The sequence below is a fragment of the Macrobrachium nipponense genome, chromosome 46 (genome assembly GCF_015104395.2).
Source record: "Macrobrachium nipponense isolate FS-2020 chromosome 46, ASM1510439v2, whole genome shotgun sequence".
Taxonomy (NCBI): domain Eukaryota; kingdom Metazoa; phylum Arthropoda; class Malacostraca; order Decapoda; family Palaemonidae; genus Macrobrachium; species Macrobrachium nipponense.
The window spans coordinates 5,879,918-5,899,362 of NC_061106.1; the positions used below are offsets into that span (position 1 = coordinate 5,879,918).

General features: G+C 35.9%; 1 long non-coding RNA gene across 1 annotated transcript in view; it reads right to left on the reverse strand.

Moving 5' to 3' along the window:
• Positions 1–10,816: 10,816 nt before the first annotated feature.
• LOC135214554 (uncharacterized) overlaps positions 10,817–19,445 on the reverse strand; it is a 130,627-nt gene continuing 121,998 nt past the window's right edge. The window contains exon 3 of the long non-coding RNA XR_010314398.1: positions 10,817–10,855. This is a non-coding gene — a long non-coding RNA (uncharacterized LOC135214554). The remainder of the gene's footprint in view (positions 10,856–19,445) is intronic.

Here is a 19,445-nt window from a genome sequence, read left to right on the forward strand (position 1 = left end):
ATACAATCGACATCATAACAGTAATATTACTAGGTGGATTTTGCCTATGTAACGGCTCCATTATCGATTTGTTTTAATCGCTTATTTCAGTTTGTATTTCGTGTTTTAAATGTCATAAATAAGAGGAAATAACACAATAACACGGCAAGACCTTCCCCCAAGTGTTTTACCCCAGCCATAACACCCGCTTTCCCATCAGTCCCCCTTACGGTGGGATGGAGAGTTGTACGGCAAATTCTCCCAAGTGTTTTACCCCACCAAAAAACCCCATCGGTCCCCCTCACCATAGGATAGAGTTCAAAGGTAAATTACAAGTTAATTAAAGCCGGCCGAAAAAATATTATTTTTAATTCTTGTTCAGGAGGTAAAACTGTATACCTAGAAAAACGTCAACTGGCATAGTCTAGCTCGCCGCGGAATAGTAATACTAGCCTAGGTACTATAGTATATCTACCGCCATTTTTCTAAGCACGCCTTTAATATAATCATTTCATAATGCAGTACTTACAACTGGTTGTGTCCACAGGCTTTCCAATGAATAACGAGTTACGTACTACTAAAGAAGAAAGCATGTTTGGACTCTCACTGAGGATTTTCTTTTCACTTTCAAGTGGTTGTTTCAATGCTTCACCTATTAAATGTGCTACCTTTTTGTTATGTTTCACTTGCTTCCTTGGTCTACGAATCTTGGAATAACTATATAATTACTCTAATAACGTAATGTCAACTGGAAAAAGCGAAGGAATGTAATAAACTCATTGAATTCGCTTAGTAATGACACCTGTGACCAAACGGAAACATTACCAAACTCAGATGGAGACTGAAATATAAAACGACGTGGGTGGGAGACAAAGTTGTTGCTTGGCAACCACCTGCCTACGGTATGAAATGACTCGAGGACAAACGTTTATCTATCCGAGAAACGTAAACATCCCAAGTAATCAGGAAAAAAGGACAATCCGAAAGTAATAAAGAAATTCCGATTTGTAATGTTTCGGCAGAAGTTAAGAATGACCACGTGGTATTTAAATGCCGGCTGGTATTTAATCATGAACGCGCGCGAGCGCGCTAAACCCCACCAAAACTGAAAGTACAATATCCATAGTATGTTACGGATTGCTTATCTAGTAGATTTCGGGTTGACGACCAATTTCACGTAAAATAGAGGGTTCAGGGTTCCTTATTATAGACTCAGTGAATGATACGATACCAAGTTTTGATTGCAATTGCTTACATCAGCGGGATAGTCTTCTCTGTTGCGATCCTCTTATTGCTCGACAAAACTGAAGTCACGTGAGTATGCGTTATATTTATCAGACTATAATTTTTATGAAGTACTGCTTAATAATTGAGTCAGGGGAAGTTATGGTAGATTTTGAAAGAACATTTCGCAGCAGTTTTCATGAACACTTTCCAGTCTGTGTAACGTTCTGTATGTGAGAGTGTGTATCGAAAAATGGGTAACCTTCGTTGTAAGCATGCATATGCAAAAGCAATAACGTTTCTCTTGGATATTCTACGACTACCTATACGTTAAAGCAAGCTTTTTTTCTTTTCTTCAAGCTTGATGAATGAACGCTTTTTTTAATTTATTTATTTTATTTATTTATTTATTTTTTAGGACAACCATTCCATAGCTAGTTTCATGAGCCAAATAGCTTCAACCAAGTTTTGAGACCGAATTCTTTAGACCTAGTTGAATAATTTACAATATATATATATATATATATATATATATATATATATATATATATGTGTGTGTGTGTGTGTGTGTGTGTGTGTGTGTGTGTGTGTTTGTGGTGTGTGCGTGTGTGTGTGTGTATGCATGTATGTACCTATAGTGTGTATTGTATAAACATACAATCATACAAATGCAAGCGTTGCTGATAACACTTAGTTTTATTTTTTAATCTTATTCAGACATATTTTGCAGAATGGGGTTAAGGGTATATAAAGCTGGACTTGAATAATTAATACCGGTCTCAAAACTAACATCGAATACAAAAATCTACAAATGACATTGCATTTTTCGACAGGAGTATTAAATCGTAAACAGAACTAAAGCCTTTAATGAATAATAATTCCACTTCTTGTGTTTTCAACCTTGTAAATTATTCAAGCAATTGAATAATTTACAATGACTTGCAGCCAAAAGAAAAAGGTGACATTATCAGTGCTATATATATATATATATATATATATATATATATATATATATATATGTATGTATGTATGTATATATATGTATGTATGTATATATATAGCACTGATAATGTTACCTTTTTCTTTTGGCTGCAATTAATTTTTAACGGGCTCCAGCAAACAAGGTCTATACATTACAATGTGGACATTATTATCAGACAACTAACGCACTCATCCTTTATTCTACAAGCAATTGAAGAGTGTAGAGGCTTTGGAAATTTTATAGTGTCGACTCAACAATATTATGAAGGATCTCGCATTATTATGGTAATATTCCCCTTAACTCTGAATTTTGATGAAGTTTTGCATACCGATTTTCAAGTAAATAAAGGGTGTATGGGGAATGTTAAGTCACCTTTGCTGTTTGGTCTTCTCATACTATATTTTATCATGAAAAATTCTAGGAAATGGGAGAGGTTTAGACATGAGAAGTGATGTGAAGGCCTTGGAACATGCAGGTGAAAGTGTTTTACACAGGAAAACATCGCAAGATTTCCTAAGGTTCCTTAATATAATGTCACGTCTTTGAGACAACCAGATACAGTGAGATCAGATTATTCACACAGGGATAAAACAGCACCACCTGGAAAAAGCATAGTGAAGTGTTAAAAAAAGAAGAAACCCAATGCCCAGGGTGAATAAAGTTTGGAAATGCCCTGGACTCGAATAACTTCCAAAAGTGAAATAACTCATTAGTGTCCTACGATTTGCGTTGCTACGTGGACATGGATCATGGTATGACAAAGAAACTATCTAAAATGCTTTACTAATTTTAGAATAAACTCTTAGGATGAATATCAGTAGTCTGATGGCAAGATGAAATAAAATATAATACCATGTATGGCAAGTTCCTATTGTAGCTCAGAGAATGATGAAGAGAAGATGGACTGGACATATCCTTTGCTCCATCCAGGGTAGATTGCTCCGTCATAGAGTCAGCTGGCCTCATCTAAGCACCATAAGAAATGGCAGACAGACGTACTTGGATGAGAACTATAAGGCGGAGGAGGGGAGGGAGGGATGCTGGGGATGAGCGGATAAAAGTGAAAGCAAAAAACACAGGAAAACATAAGTGACAGAATTTCACAGAGGCCTTTTGTGTCGTTGGCAATTAGAGGAAATGTTGTTGAAAATGAATTGGCTTTCAGAATCTCACCAGACAGATCACACAATACTTGAATACATGCAGATTTCTACATGATGCGCAGATGATAAATTTCAATATTTTCCCGCTGCTCTCGCAGGATCTTGTGTATTTAATAATACAAGTGCTGACTGGCAGGTTGTCAGACAGGCCTTGGTGGCAATTTTACCTTCTAAATGGAAATTACAGTTGGTTCAGAAAATGCATTAAGCTCAAAATACGACCTCAAAGACAGGCGTTGTTCCTACGGTCACACCTGCTAGTAATACTATTGAACGCAAAGGAGGGTGACCTAGGAGCAACATCTGACTATCAATTGCACTTTGCCACCAGTTTCAAATTTGACTTAACTTATTATCCCTTATACTTCAGCAGCGCTATTATGACCCACTGCGTTTACGAAAGTGGAACTTCGACAGTCTCTGGCCTGTGTGACTGCTAACAACAGGTTGAAGTACGTGAACGGTAACAACGAATAATGATCGGAGAAGCCAACAATAGAAAGGTCATTGTGATGAGAAAAGTGAAAGAGCTTGAAATCTTCAGCAATTATGAAAGATTTACCATGGAACTCTCAACTTCTATATTCTCAGAATTTTCGGATGTTTTCCTTTTCTATAAATAATTTATTAAAATATACAGATATTAAGAAGTCACGGGTTTTACCATAAGGCCCCTATTTACATTCTACAGACGGCCTTTGTGTGTGTGTGTATATATATATTATATATAATATATATATATATATATATATATATGTATATATATATGTATATATATTTATATATTGTATGTATATATATATGTATATATTCTATATTTATACACACACACACTACACCACACACACACACACACATATATATATATATATATATATTATATATATATATTATTATAAAGGACTCCTTTTATACAATTGGTCATCTGCTCTGGATAACGAAACACTTCTCTCGTTATATTTGCAGGGCTTTTGAACTTTGTCGGGTGATGGAATTTTCACGGAGTATGCTAATTGCAGCGCGCAACTTGATCTTCATTTCAATATTTGTCCAGGTCAGTTCCTGCAAAGAATGCGACCTAACTTTCAATTGGAATACTTTGTTCTTTTCCTTTAAGATTGGTCCGATTCATTTCCATCAGGAACTTATTTGAATTATGAAAAAGCATCAACGTTTCATTTTGACTATTAACTATATCTCTCTCTCTCTCTCTCTCTCTCTCTCTCTCTCTCTCTCTCTCTCTCTCTCTCTCTCTCAATACTGGCATTCTCTTGCGTCAACGAAGTTATCACAATTGTTTCCTTTTGTAATCACTTCAGCCCCTTTATAGCTGGTAACCTGATTCCGTTTTAGTTCCGCTCGCCTCGAGGGCGAATCTATTTATCCCACAGATTTGATCTTTATCCCCTTTCATGGGAGTCGGTGATCTCGAGCAGACTTGGACGCACATCTTTTCCTTGAGGAGTCTTTTCCATCCGGCAGACGGACATACTATATACAGTCAACTGCCCACTGACGAGCCTTCTGTTTGTTGCTAGTGTCCCCATAAAAAAAATAGGTGCACCATCTGGAATGACTTCTGATTCCTTCCGCACCTCGCCTCACAAATTGAAGCCAGCTTTTGGTTCGGACGCCGCTACTTATCATGAATCTTCCATAATGTGTTTTACTACCGGCTCATGGTGGTGTATTCAAGAACGAAATTAAGGAGAGAGAGAGAGAGAGAGAGACGAGAGAGAGAGAGAGAGGAGAGAGAGAGAGAGAGAGGAGAGAGAAGAGAGAGAGGAAATGAGAAAGAGAGAGACGAGAGAGAGAGGAAAGAAGAAGAATGAGGAGGAGAGATGCTGCAGTGGAAATGCCCATATTAAATTTCCAAATTATGAAAGATACTGCAGCATTTGAAGAAAATGTAGTTTAGGATTGATGGTATACATATCGTTAAGTACCTATTTTCATGGTTAATCCTGCCAGAACCTTTTTGAAAATTCCAATCAAAATTGTATTATCCAAGACGGACAGATTATTCGATTTTTATGATGAAAAAACGCAAATTATGAACAAAATGATCATGTTCTTTTTAAAGGCATTCCATAATCTTAATAAAAGGTAAAGCAGACAATGTAGTAAAGAAAAGTATGCAACAGCATCTTGTGTTTGAGGCAATATAACCAATCCTCTGGCACAGTCAAATCTAAACACGTATATATGCGTTAAAGCAGACACAGGCTCCACACAGAACAAATTTTAGTAATAACACCAGGCAATATTGGGATGTATGATTGGTGCATTTTTTCCATTATGATTGCAATGTACAAAAAAAAACTAGGTCGCTGCAGTTTATGTAACAGTTATTATGATTCTGTAAGCCTAAAGCTCGCGTTCAAATGCTACCTATCAGATGCGAATTCTGTTCCATGTATCTATGACAGTCCTTTGCATTATAAACACGCCGAAAAAAATATATTTTAAAAATGCAATGTGGTATCTGGTACGAGCAGCCTAGTAATATCGAATTCAGCATACTCTAAAAATAATATGAACGCTTAAATAATGGCCATAATTCGAACCTGTGCCTTTTAAGGTTTTTTCATAGGAAATCGTGACTCGCTGCACTTGACCCCAGTTTTCTCTCTTGTAAGCTACTGTTTCCCCTGTAGTACCACTGGTTGGTATATGGGTAGCTTGCAATTAGCTTCAACTATCCCTCTTGTAGTTTCTCAAGTACCAACCTTAAAAATCAATGGGTTCGAATCCTGGTAATGTAATGTTCCCAGGGAATAGCAAATTCGCTATTGACAGGCTTTTTTTGCTATGTGTGTGTGTGTGTGTACGAGTACGTGAAGAATTTACTAACCCATTTTTTTAAACTACAGAATTTCTATAAACTCTAACTGGTCACTAGCATTATTCTTTTTACCAAATTTTACTTGAATCTACTTCAACCCTCCGAAGGAAAAGCTAAACCCCAGATAGTCTTAAACTCTACAAAGAGAGACAAGGTCTTCCCAGTTGGATGGAGTCGCCTAAGTAGGCGATTACGTATCTTAGAGGTACCTGGGTGGGAAACGCTTTGAGTGTTCGCCTGACTGTCGCGGGGCAATAATAAAGTAAACATCTCTTTAAGATACACTTGTGAACTAAGGGTACTTGACTGCAAATATAGGTATCAGGATTCTAAGAAGGAAAAAGGTGTAATTTATCTAGAAAACAAAGAACTACGAAAGGTTATGTAAAGGTAAGCAATCAAAAGATGTGAAACACACATCTAAAGTTGTTAGTACTCATAAACAACTGTCCCAATTCTAAGAAATACTAGTAAAATCCTAGTTCGGAACCAATCTTAAAAATAGGTATGTTTATAAAAATATGGCATCACTTTATATTAATGATAAGTAATATAATTCAAGATGCATGCAACTCTCCTCATTCACTAAACTCAGTACGGTACAAGAATTACATCCTTATTACTATAGTAGATTCACATCAACCGTGCATTTGATGTCTAGGGCAGTCCCTTACGACGCTCCGGATTGCTGTTGATAAGCCAATCACAGGGCTGGAAACTCTGTCTCTCGAGAGAGTTCACATAGACAGGATGCATGTTCCATCTCTCCTGAGGAATAATTTTGAAAGACATATCCCTCAGGAGAGATAGAACATAGATCCTACCCATGTGAACTCTCGAGAGAGACAGAGTTTCCAGCCCAGTGATTGGCCTATCAACAGCCAATCAGGGGCGTCGTAAGGGACGGGACTAGACATCAAATGTGCGGTTGATGTGAATCTACTATAGTGTTAGAATAGTAAAAATGGAATTGTAGTGATATGAATAGAGAACACACAAACAATGATATTATGATAGTGATAGTAGTTTCTCCCAAATTATATCATTTTTTCTTTTTCTTTACGGCACTTCACCTGCCGACGCAATAAGAGGGTAGACATGGCTCCGCCTACAAGGAGGATTTTGGGGGAAGTGAGCAGACCTCTTCCTCTTGGCTTTGATTCACCCAACATAATGTACCTGCTGTCACGATTTCTTAAAACCTTTACCCCTCGCATCGACGTGCTGACTACGACCAGGTAAGATAAGGTAACCAAATCACGGTTTTATCTACAACCTAGAATATAATTAACACTACTATTAACAGAAAAACGTTAAGAAAAATTAAACATTATTATGGCAATTATGTCAAATCTCGGTATCCTTTTCATTTTGAAATCTATAATTATCTACTGGTATTGAAAAATATCATAGAAAACGGTATTCCATTGTGTATTGTAATTTACAGAGAGGTATTGGGAGAGAAATGAGAAAAACAGCAATAAAGAAAGAGAGAGAGAGAGAGAGAGAGAGAAAGGGATTGGAGGATAGCGGACATTCGATTCTTAAGATGAGTCCTGCTGACTCATGTGTCTTTGCCTTTAAAAGTCAAGAGTAAACGCTTTAACTAACACTAATTGTCATTGCACTATATTACCCAAAATTAGATTGAAAGACATTTGAGAACAACGATGATATGCGGTCCCTGAAATAGATAGTATTCCCTTTAGAAACTGTCAATAAAGAAATAGTGGAAAAACCACCATGATTATGCATGGCAGGAACTGAACTCAGTCATTCAGTGTGTTGAGCATTGTAATCACCAACAAAAATTAAACAACTATTGAAGTCAGCTTGCTCAACAACTGCCATATTGGTAAGCAAGCAACCAAAAACACTCAACCAAATCTGGGTTCTTACAACTGGTAAAAACACAAATTTATTAGTCTACCACAGACTTTAACTAAATGTGTTTCATGACATCTTCCAACATACAGCAGACCACGAGACGCGGAGAAAACCTCTCTAATGTGCAAAGTCATTCCATGGGCCCTTGGAATTTCATTTCACTCGAGTGAAATGGACTTCTTAAATCCTGATATCAACACTTCTGAAATGTGTCACAAATCAGACAAAACAGCAAAGTCGTTTTTATTATCATATGAATCATGGACACCGCTATATGAAATATGACCTTTCCATGACTGATTCTGTGGACCAGGATTAAGTTCAATATTGCTAAAAAGAAGCAATAATAAACAAAACAAGCATAAATAAGTATTCAAAAACTTAACAGAAATAGCAGGAATTATATAGACATGCAAAATCAATATAGACATGCAAAACTAAAAGAAACCATTAATGCCAGAATTAAACTGATCAACTGGGAAGAGCTCGTACTCCTAGCATGGAACAAATACATCCCAAGAATTGTCAAACGCTCAAAAGGGGGCAGCAGTGATTGTTTTAGAAATGAAGTCAGCCTTATGTTAAACCTGTCCTAGACTCTTTGAAGAACAACAAGAAGAGGAACTTACATCAATTAAAAATGTTATATCTCTTTTACAAAATCCCTCTATGTGCAAGCTTATCAATTTTGAAAAATACATGTCTGCAAGACACACGACATTCTCTGGAAAGTTACGTCCCTGAAAGCCTCTCTCTCCTAATTATGATATATTATGATGTACTCACACCTCTAATCCTTAGGTCGCCTTTGCTAAATGCACGGTCATGTAAAAAAGCTAGGGATATAATGAATGGAGGCAATCATTTCACTGCTATGTCAGCAGGTAAGGAAACAATGCAAGGGTGGGCTGTGCTGGGAATACTAATATTCTGGTACACTCCCGCAGAGATCGTTCATCCGATGGCATGAGTCAACTGACGACAAAATGCAACATATTCAAGATATTCTGTTTTTCAGTAGAGCAATATATTATTGTTTGAACGATAGTTTTGTGGGACTTTAATATCTCCTTCTGTGTAGGTAGCATTTCACAACTGGGGACCAAATCTTATTATTTACCCGCTCGTGTATTTGAGAGGAAAGGGTGACAAATAATTCTGCCAAGTACGTTGCATTAGCTATGTGGTTGTACTCGCCATTCTTTGTTATTGGAACTTCTACCAGGTGAGTGGTAAGAAGGAAATCTCAACGCGGGGGAGGAGAGACTTATATATATATATATATATATATATATTATATATATATATATATATATATATATGAATCGACCGCTCGCATGCGCACACAAACACACACACATAATAGCCACAATGCCCTCTTAACTTCTCAATTACAAGTACATGTGTATCTGGTTAAAATGACCAGCAGATTCTACACACACACACACACACACACACACACACACACACCACATACACACACACACACACACATATATATATATATGTATATATATAATAATATATTATATATATATATATATATATATATATATATATAAAGTCTTTATAAAATTTCACAGTGATATTCGTAAATACGTCTCATGATTGATAATTATTATGAAAAATCGCTTGATAAAAAATAGTAATGCACAATATTACTAATGGATTACTGACCCAATGAAAAGAAAAAAAATATAAAAAAATATATAAGGCAATACAATGCAGTGTTAAAGAATAGCTGCAATGTTTTTGTTAAGAACTCACACAGCAACAATTACAAAGTAGTTTCATTCCTAGTGACTCATCCATTGCTTTGAAACATTCAATGCTATGCATCCAAAATAAAATACAGTGCATGTTATGAGAAAAAATCACAGCACAGAGTTCTAAAAAATTAATCAGAAGAAAATACTACAAAATATGCTACAGCGATTGATACATGCAGTTAAGAGAGAGAGAGAGAGAGAGAGAGAGAGAGAGAATACATGCACTGTGGGAAATAAAAAAAATTCGAATTCGTGATGAAAACTTATCGATACTTTCACCATTAATCACCGAGAAGATTACTGACAGGACATGCAAAAGTATGATGAAGATATATGGAAAAGCAGTAAAATGACAGGTCGCAGACTAGAAATAGCAAATGTCAAGATAAAACGACAGTGCCACTGAAGCTACGACGTTTTTTTTTTCCTCAGCGCTAACACTGGTGTTTTCAGCTTACAGGTCTCAGTATCCCTAAATTATCAAGCTCGTTTTTTTTTTTTTTTTTTTTTCCGTTATTGTCTCCGCCTCAGCTGCCCAATCCCTTAGTGAGCGTTGTCGTTTCAACTTTTCCTTTGTTCTCTTCTACCCTCTCTCTCTCTCTCTCTCTCTCTTTCTCTCTCTCTCTCTCTCTCTCTCTGTCCCAGAGAAGAGGGTTAAATCAATGTCTCTGGTACCGAAGGATTCTTAGAGTTGCAGTAAATTCAGGAGGAATACACAGTAGCTTGCAGCCTTCGACGGAAGATTAGGCCTTTTAGGATGGGTGTAATGTTATTTCATTTCCGTCTCTTTGATGTAGTAATGCTTGACAACCGAAAAAAATGCGTTTTCTATACAACAAAATTCAGAATGAACTATTCACAGACAGCAGACTGCAGGGAAAAAAAAACAAAAAACTTGAAGCAAGCCTGTGCGAAGATGGTAACATTTTCATCTTCTAAATTGTGAGACCAGGGATCTACTGACCTTTGTGACTTGGCATAAGCAGTTCAGCTGCGCACCGCATACCTGTAAGAGGCAAAAGTTCGAGGTTGAATTTATTGTAACAAGAAATAAGTTCTACGAATTAAAGATATAAAGGGTTATAGAGCCGCTACTGCAGTGAAAGTTTCCTGTACAGGAAGTTCATCCTTGACTTAGAATAAGTGCAAACGAGGCAGTCACAGCCATGGTTTGTGTCTGTGTGTCTGTTTCATGAATTTATCAAACTCGAGAAGAGCAATGCCTAAAATAAAAGAATAACGGTACCTAACTTCCGACGGAAGCGTAGCAACCCCAAATTGTTTTAATTCCCTTTTTATTCATGATTAAATAATAATCTATTTGGTTGCATTCTTTACGCGTCAGTTTTTTTATCCGTTGAAAAAATAAAGATGAACAAATCTTAATTAAATCATCTGAAAACGTAACGTACCAAATCACAGAAAAGTAAGAAAATAATCTTAACTAGAAAACTACATAATAGTATAACATTATATCTTCAATATATTATAATGAACATAGTAGTAACTGAAGCAATAACAAAATTGATGAAATACAAAACATTGCGCGTTTATATAGAAATGCCTGTTAGCGGCGATGGCATCCATGGCAAGACGAGAAACGTCAAGTAAACCAAACCCAAATCATATTTCGGATGAAAAATAAAAGGTAAAATAGAGTATGTTAAAAACATTATTAGTTTAGATATTACATTACTTTCCCAAATCAAACATTTTTCATTCTTTCTTTCAAATGACGCAAAGACCTTACAACATTGTGCTTTGCTTATCTTATTTGTAACACCTCGTTCAATCTACCAATCCTTACTCCACATATTCTGTGCAGGAAAATATTTTCAACAGTTTCGACTTTATTGTTTGATATGGATCCAGCAGCATTTCAGTGTCTTACATTGTTAGCTAAATACACTGACAAACTTCCCACTTTTGCTTACATAAAGACTTCTCTAATCTTCAAAACCTTTGTATTTGTTGCATCCTGTTATCTGAAGCAATATATTTCATTTATCCACCATCCACTCTAATATTCCACACTTCCTTTGACCATCAAAATATGTCACGTCATCCAGCTTTCACCTTCTGAAAACAATCCTAATATTTTCCTAATTTCAGCATTAACTTTTTGCAATCCTCAATTATCAATTATTAGTCAACCATTCACAAACACTACCAAGTCATTACTCCATTCACAAACATTACTAGATCCTTACGCCATTCAGAAACATTACTAGGTCCTTACTCCACTCACAACCCATTGTATTAACTTGCAAGGGTACCGCCAACTCTTTCCCTACGTTCATCTCTACAGTCATAAACAGCAGTAAACAGCCTTAAAAAGGAGTCTTGAAGCCTTAATTTGACACACTGTCCAAGTCCAATTATCGCTCCACACCAGAACATCTCATGTTTACTAAACTTTGTGGGAATACATACATACATACATACATACATACATACATACATATATATATATATATATACATGTATAATATGCATTTTATATACATATATAATAAACACAAACACACACACACATATTTATATATATAATATATATATATATATATATTATATATATATATACATTTTTGAACTTTCTTTCTCATTACCATGCATTTCATCACATTTATTTCTATGAAAAGGATTCTTTAAGTCCATGTTCAGTACATTATAACATTTTTTCTGTTTGTTATTAAATTTCTGACACTGCCACAGAAAGAATACTTGTTACATCTTACAAAATGATATTTGTTTGACAGCACTGCATTGAATCAAGCTTCCTATAACAGAATTTAAGAAAAATTAAACTGTGCTTCGAGCTGGTAGCCCACATAGCTGGGGAATTTGTCTCAGAATACGCAAATCCTTAACATGTACACGCTTCATGATCCAGACAGATAACCAACTTCTTGTCAACACCCTAACCAAAAACAACATGAGGCATACTCTTCCTGTCAGCAATACCAACTGTCAGCCATCCCTGAATATTTGGATGCATGATAAAGTCCATTCCAGGGAGGTAAAAATCCAGAGCAGATGCAGAACCAAGAATAGAAATTAACAAGGCTCAACTGGGAATATGCTATAAAAAAAAACTCATTGAAGCTCAACAACAGGAACCTGAAACACATGACTGCCACACTAATATAATGAACCTAGAATGGGAAGAAATCCTTTACAGTGCCATGGGAAGAACAATCCTCTGCGACACAAACAGAGTCATATATATACAATATATATATATATATATATATATATATATATATATATATATATATATATATATATATATATATATATATATATATATATATATATATATATATATATATATACACACACACACATTTATATATATATATATATATATATATATATATATATATATATATATATATATATATGTAACTGGGCAAAGGAGTGCGTCAAGAGCCAAAGAATCAAAGTAATCCCCAACGCTGAGTCCAGCGCTGGGGAATTCCTCCCCCGCAAACAAATTTGATAGTGTCCAATTGAAAGTAACGTGATCCCAACCTCCTCTATTGGGTTCAGATACCTTCTGACAACTATAGAATGAACATCCAATGAACAAAAGTAACCCTGATGGTGAAAGTGACAGTGAGTGTGCCTGTGCAGAGCACTGATTAACGGTTGGGTCAGCCATTTCTGCATACCCGACATTGCCAAATTACTGGGATCAAACAAATACCTTATCACACCATAAGGTCCCAACCCAAACCACCATGGCGGAAAGAACCCGGTGTTCTTTTAAACCAGCGTTTATTGCCAGATGACCCTGACTGGAATGCATAGCTACCTTGGGTACTACTAAATCTATATACAGCCACTAGCCAAGAAATAAGCACCTCCATCAAGACTGTTCACGTGTCAAGGGAATTCTTCCCAGCCGGCAATGTCAGTTACCCAAAGAACTAGCACTGACCTGGGAAGTCGTAGGAAATTTTCTTCTTTACATTCAAACATATAAAGATCCAAGAAACCATTCGATCTAAATCACCTGAGCATCTGCCAACTAGCCTTCCCTTTTCCTACCATCACCAAATTGTTGAATGTAAAACCTAAGTTCTCGAAAAACCCATTCGTGGTAACAAGGATAGGTATAAATCAGCCAACCCGGGGGATGAGGAACTACACCTCCCCCCCCCAACACCCCCTCTAAGTTCATGTACCATAATGGACTGGTAACTGCAACAAACTTACAAATTTAATTAATTCAATTAGTGGTAAACATATGTTTTCGGCAAAACTAATCAAGTAAAAGAATATACATCAATATTTTTTTCAATATTATATAAACGCAGATGCACCAAATGGTCAGTGTGGCCAACAAACAAGTGAAAATGTATAAGTATTGGACCGTTTAAGTAACATATGACAATATGTTCCTTGTAAACAATAGAGATTAAAAAAATTTTTCTTTTTAAATGCGCATTCATATCTAAACTAATGTATGCATCGTTGGTTGCCACCATTTGATGTTTTTATATATGTCAATGTCTATCTGAAACCATTCCCTCTTTTAAGTCACCAGGCACTCCATACACACACACACACACACACACACACACACACACACACACACATATATATATATATATATATATATATATATATATATAATATATATATACATTTTTATCAGCATAAATTTTTAAAAGCTTTAAGCTACAAATGTCGCTCAATAACCAATTCGCTCTACCTCGGAAATGATATATGTATATATAGGCTATGTACACCGAAGGGGAATTATATTTGATAAAAGAAGTTCGTCATCTCACAGGCTCGAACCGCCGAACACGAGAACTCTCGACGTTCAGGACTCCTCAGCCTAATCCGATATCAAGAGAGGTATAAGTTGATGCCGAATCTCATGTCCAAATCCACGTCGAGCGCAGGTATTTGTAATTAGCGTCGGTATCAACCCACTTCCAATAGTTTCAGATATATCTGAAACCATCTGCGTGTGTAGAGGTGTCACTATGTTCACGTGGAAATGGCCAAACCATCGTCTTTGGGGGAGGGAATTCCCTGTTACGGGACTCAACTATCTAGCAATGACTACTTTTTGCTTACTCGGGGCTAAGCCTACAAACTTTTTTGTTGTTGTTATTATTGTTGCTCTTCGGGGTGTAAGAAAGGTCTATGGAGGAGCCTAAAAAGGTCTGTAAAAGGTGTTTTGCATTGAGTTAAAGATACAGGAATATTAGGATAGGATATATATGATTTATGTTTCAGAATGAAAATGTAAATAATGTGCATGTTGAACAATACAGAAGAATTATTTTTAGTGAAATATAGCACATTTATTTTAATTTTCGTTCGTGAAGCAATGCTCTCCTTGACCATAGATTTAACCACGTTTTAAATTATGTTAAAAGTTAGGAATACAATGTTTATACCTCATGCATGATGGGAAAATCTTGCATGCATTACGAGAAAGCCGGACGTCGGATCACGCCTTGTTTATGCTTCTCCTTTCTCACTGCCAAATAAATTTTGATGTAACCAGTCTGGCTGTTGTTCTGCTATAGATAGTTGAGCAAGTTTTTGGATGCTTTCAAACACTCTGTGTCGCACAGGATTTTCTTTCCGTGTATGCAATGATCTTGCTCTTGTATACTGTTCAGTTCTTAAGAGTTTAATACCATTATTTCTTAACCGGAATATGTTATATCATACACTCTATTATTGTTAATTTCTGAGTGATATAATGAAGTGATCTGATTGAACCCTTGATTTTTGCTCTGTGACAGAGCTCATCATGCCGATGCTTGCACGAAGCTGGCCCTTGGTTTAAGGAAAGACTAACATTATGGCATCAGCAAGTGGTCTTTTGGTTACTTAGAAAGCATATTGTTCGGCTAGGCCCAATGTAAGTGTCTTAGTATTTCCTCTGAGGACGTTGGAAAGTGGAGTTACGAATTTGGTAACATTGTAAGGGAATCTGAGGTGGAAATTTACCATTTCTATGAGTCCTTTAATGAGTGACACCTCGTACAGTAAAGGACATACTGCATTCTAGGATAAGAGGTAGCCAAAAACTTTATGGGAGATCCTCAATAACCCATTTGTTGGGGATGAATGCTTTGACTTGTTTTGTAGGAAAAAAAGTATGGCCCTGATATGCTATTCTCTTGACAGTGTGTGTGTGTATGTATGTATGTATGTATATATATATATATATATATATATATATATATATATATATATATATATGTGTGTGTGTGTGTGTGTGTGTGTGTGTTGTGTGTTTGTGTGTATATATATGTATATATATGTGTGTATATATATATAATATATATATACATATGTATATATGTTATATATATATATATATATATATATATATATATATATATATATATATATATATAATATATATATATATGTGTGTGTGTGTGTGTGTGTATATTTTCTGCGTGTTTATATTTGCCACATAATATTGCGTGGCTTTCTCTATAACCAAAAATGCTAAGCAACAAATATCGTTTAATACCGAAAATCATTATTTAGGAACCGTTGACAAACAGGAGCTCTTGTAATTTATAAGTGTATTCTTCCCGAACATGATTCGAAACAGATTAACACTCGACTTTGATGTTTGGGTAAATGTTTGCAAATATAAATCTATGATTACCCAAGTACTTTAAACTTGCGAGAAAATTATCTTTGTGGAGGTATGTAAGTAAAGAACCTGAATTCTACAGGAATAAGGGGAATAGATCTGATATCATCTTAAACCGCTCTTTGCAGCCAAGTGTTTCAAGTCGTCATGTTATGCACTAATGAATTCCATACCTGTTCGGTGTCAATACTTCTCAAGGATTCTTGAATTCAATATTGAACGATATTTGTGTCTTAATAGTTGTGAAATTATATATATATTATAATATATATATATTATATATATATATATAGATATTTATAATAATATATATATATGATATATATATATATATATTATATGAGTAATATAATTTAGTAATGTAATTTTAGTAACCTAAGCTGTCTCACGTTTGCTGCTCTTTGCTTTATTTGTAAGGAAACTGAGGTATCTTTTGCACCTACAACGTCATACAGTCGAAAAAGCATGATGGCCCGGTTGGTGTGCCAATAAAATACTGTCAGTTACGAAACCAGTACCATTATCCATATCTAAAAGCTCCACCATGACCCAATAATTGCACCCGTTTTTGAATACCAGATTCATTCCTTGAATTTCATGAAGATACATCGGCAATTATCATTATGAAATGCATGTTTTTGCTTCTACTGACGTTTGCAGCTGGTGCACCAATCCATAAGTCCAGTTATGAGAAAACAAACATTATCATCATATGCTAATATTATGTTCGATAAAAAAAAAAACTAAGTGAGGAGAAGCAATCTCTTTCAAAATTGATGAAACGGAATTTGACAAGTTGCTTCTGTCTGATTTATTCGAGTTTCGAATATACAGAACACAGTCATAAATGGCGATCGACCAAAGGAATGAGTATCTAGGATGCTCATTAAGCAAATGGCTTTCATGCCAGGCTGCGGATCCTCTGAAGCATTTCACATTTATCATGTGAGGATCTAAAACACAGGAAATGCATCAAGTATGGACGTGTGCACGAACCATTGCAAGCACCCGGCCACAGCTACAATATGATTCATTTTTGTCATTATGGGAAAATATTTCGACATCGTATATTGTTGAAAAGTTTGTAAATGATTAATAATATTTGTAAAACAAGCGAAAAATAATAATATAAAAAGAGGAGCCCGAATAGATAAGAAAAAGACTAGAACAATGAAAGCTTTTCATTGCATACTAATTAAATAGCTGCAATTTAAATCGTTTACATACAGTGCAGAGAGAGAGAGAGAGAGAGAGAGAGAGAGAGAGAGAGAGAGAGAGAGAGAGAGAGAGAGAGAGAGAGAGAGAGATTTCAGTGAAATCAGTCAGATTAAACATGGTCGCTGGAAATCTACGGAACAAAAATAACAATGCATTTATCATGATTTTTACGCTAGTTTGAAAAGATTCCGGGATAAATTACGTTGACAAACAATTGAGCAATGAACGCCAATTATTTTCATTATATATCTAGTATTATATAAGAGAAAATCAGTACCATTGTACCGGGCAAAATAAAAAAAAATCCTTTTGAGTATCATGAAGTACCGCGTGACAAGGTATCTAACAGACTTGCAATTTCTGAAAGAAAATAATAGTCAATGAATACTTGTGTAATGGTTTCTGATAAATACACCAATTATAATACGTCTCGTGAGAAAAATGACTTAATTACTCAATGAAAGTGTCCCTAGCATGTGTTGGTATTTTCGTAATAAGGCATTACCGTAAGGAAAATATATTGAAAGCTGATATAGCTAAGTTACGCTATAGTTACAAATCTAATAATGAGAAGACGAAAATGACTATGCTGAAGGTTTTGATGAAATTACCAGGTTGAAAATGACAAATGATGAGGAGATTCTGGACTCTCAACTTGAAATTAAGTTATGACATACTTCTATGCTTTCTACGCTCTGCTGCCACACCTTGGTTTAGCTGGCAAGGTCAGCAGCCAGTCAAGGAGAACCCTAAATACCACGTGCATGTGGGTCACCAACGTCACCTGCACACTGGTAACCCCTGGAGTGACCTGATATGCAACATAGTTCCAAGCCACACTCTACCTAACTTCTGTGCCATGTTGAAGAGAACACAAGCCATCCAGTGCAGGCAGAAGGAGAATGTTGAAACTAGGAACTGGTGGAGTTCTTTGCAAAGGATTCTCTCAGCCAACATAACCAGCCAGTGAGCTATGCTGGGGAAGAGAGTATCTGTGATTGCCTTGATTACACAATGAGTACTACACTACACAATCTGTCCTGTTCATTGAGAGCGAGACAATTTGGAGGTAAAGCTATATCTCCACTCTGAAACCTGACACAGAGGCAACAGAAATTTACAGCATTTACATTCATACTTTCATCTTTCAGTATATTGTTCATGCTTAACTTGAACAGAAATGTGTCTAAACATGAGATTCTGCTGTATTTAATCCATTATTTGACCAGGGTTTGGTGTAAAAACCTAGTTTTATACATACTCTGCCGAAGAAGAGAATCTTGTTAACACCCATGTGAGAGCTAGACAGAACGTTAGTGCCATAGGTAGACAATTTTGGGCTTTGTTCCAGTGCACATGGCTGTATTCAGTCGACTTGGTTGTCAAGGATTTCCTGTCAGTACCATGCTTTCATCCTCCAAGTGCAATACAACCAAATGGAACCAGAGATTAGCACCGTCATTAGTCAATTAGTGTTATGAGATTAGGCATAGCTAGAACATGTTGTCTGCTGTCTTGCTCAGTAGGGTCACTAATACAAAGGTAAGTCATACAAGAGATGCCCAGAGTATACCAATTAAGTGTCAAGATTTGAACTGCTTTTGAAACAGTGTACTGACATAAAAGTGGTGTCTCAGATCATGTGGCTCTGGTGATGGTGATGGCACACAAACACATGATGGTCTAGAAGAGGGTGCTCCTTAACCATCTGGCAATATCACCAGCTGAACCA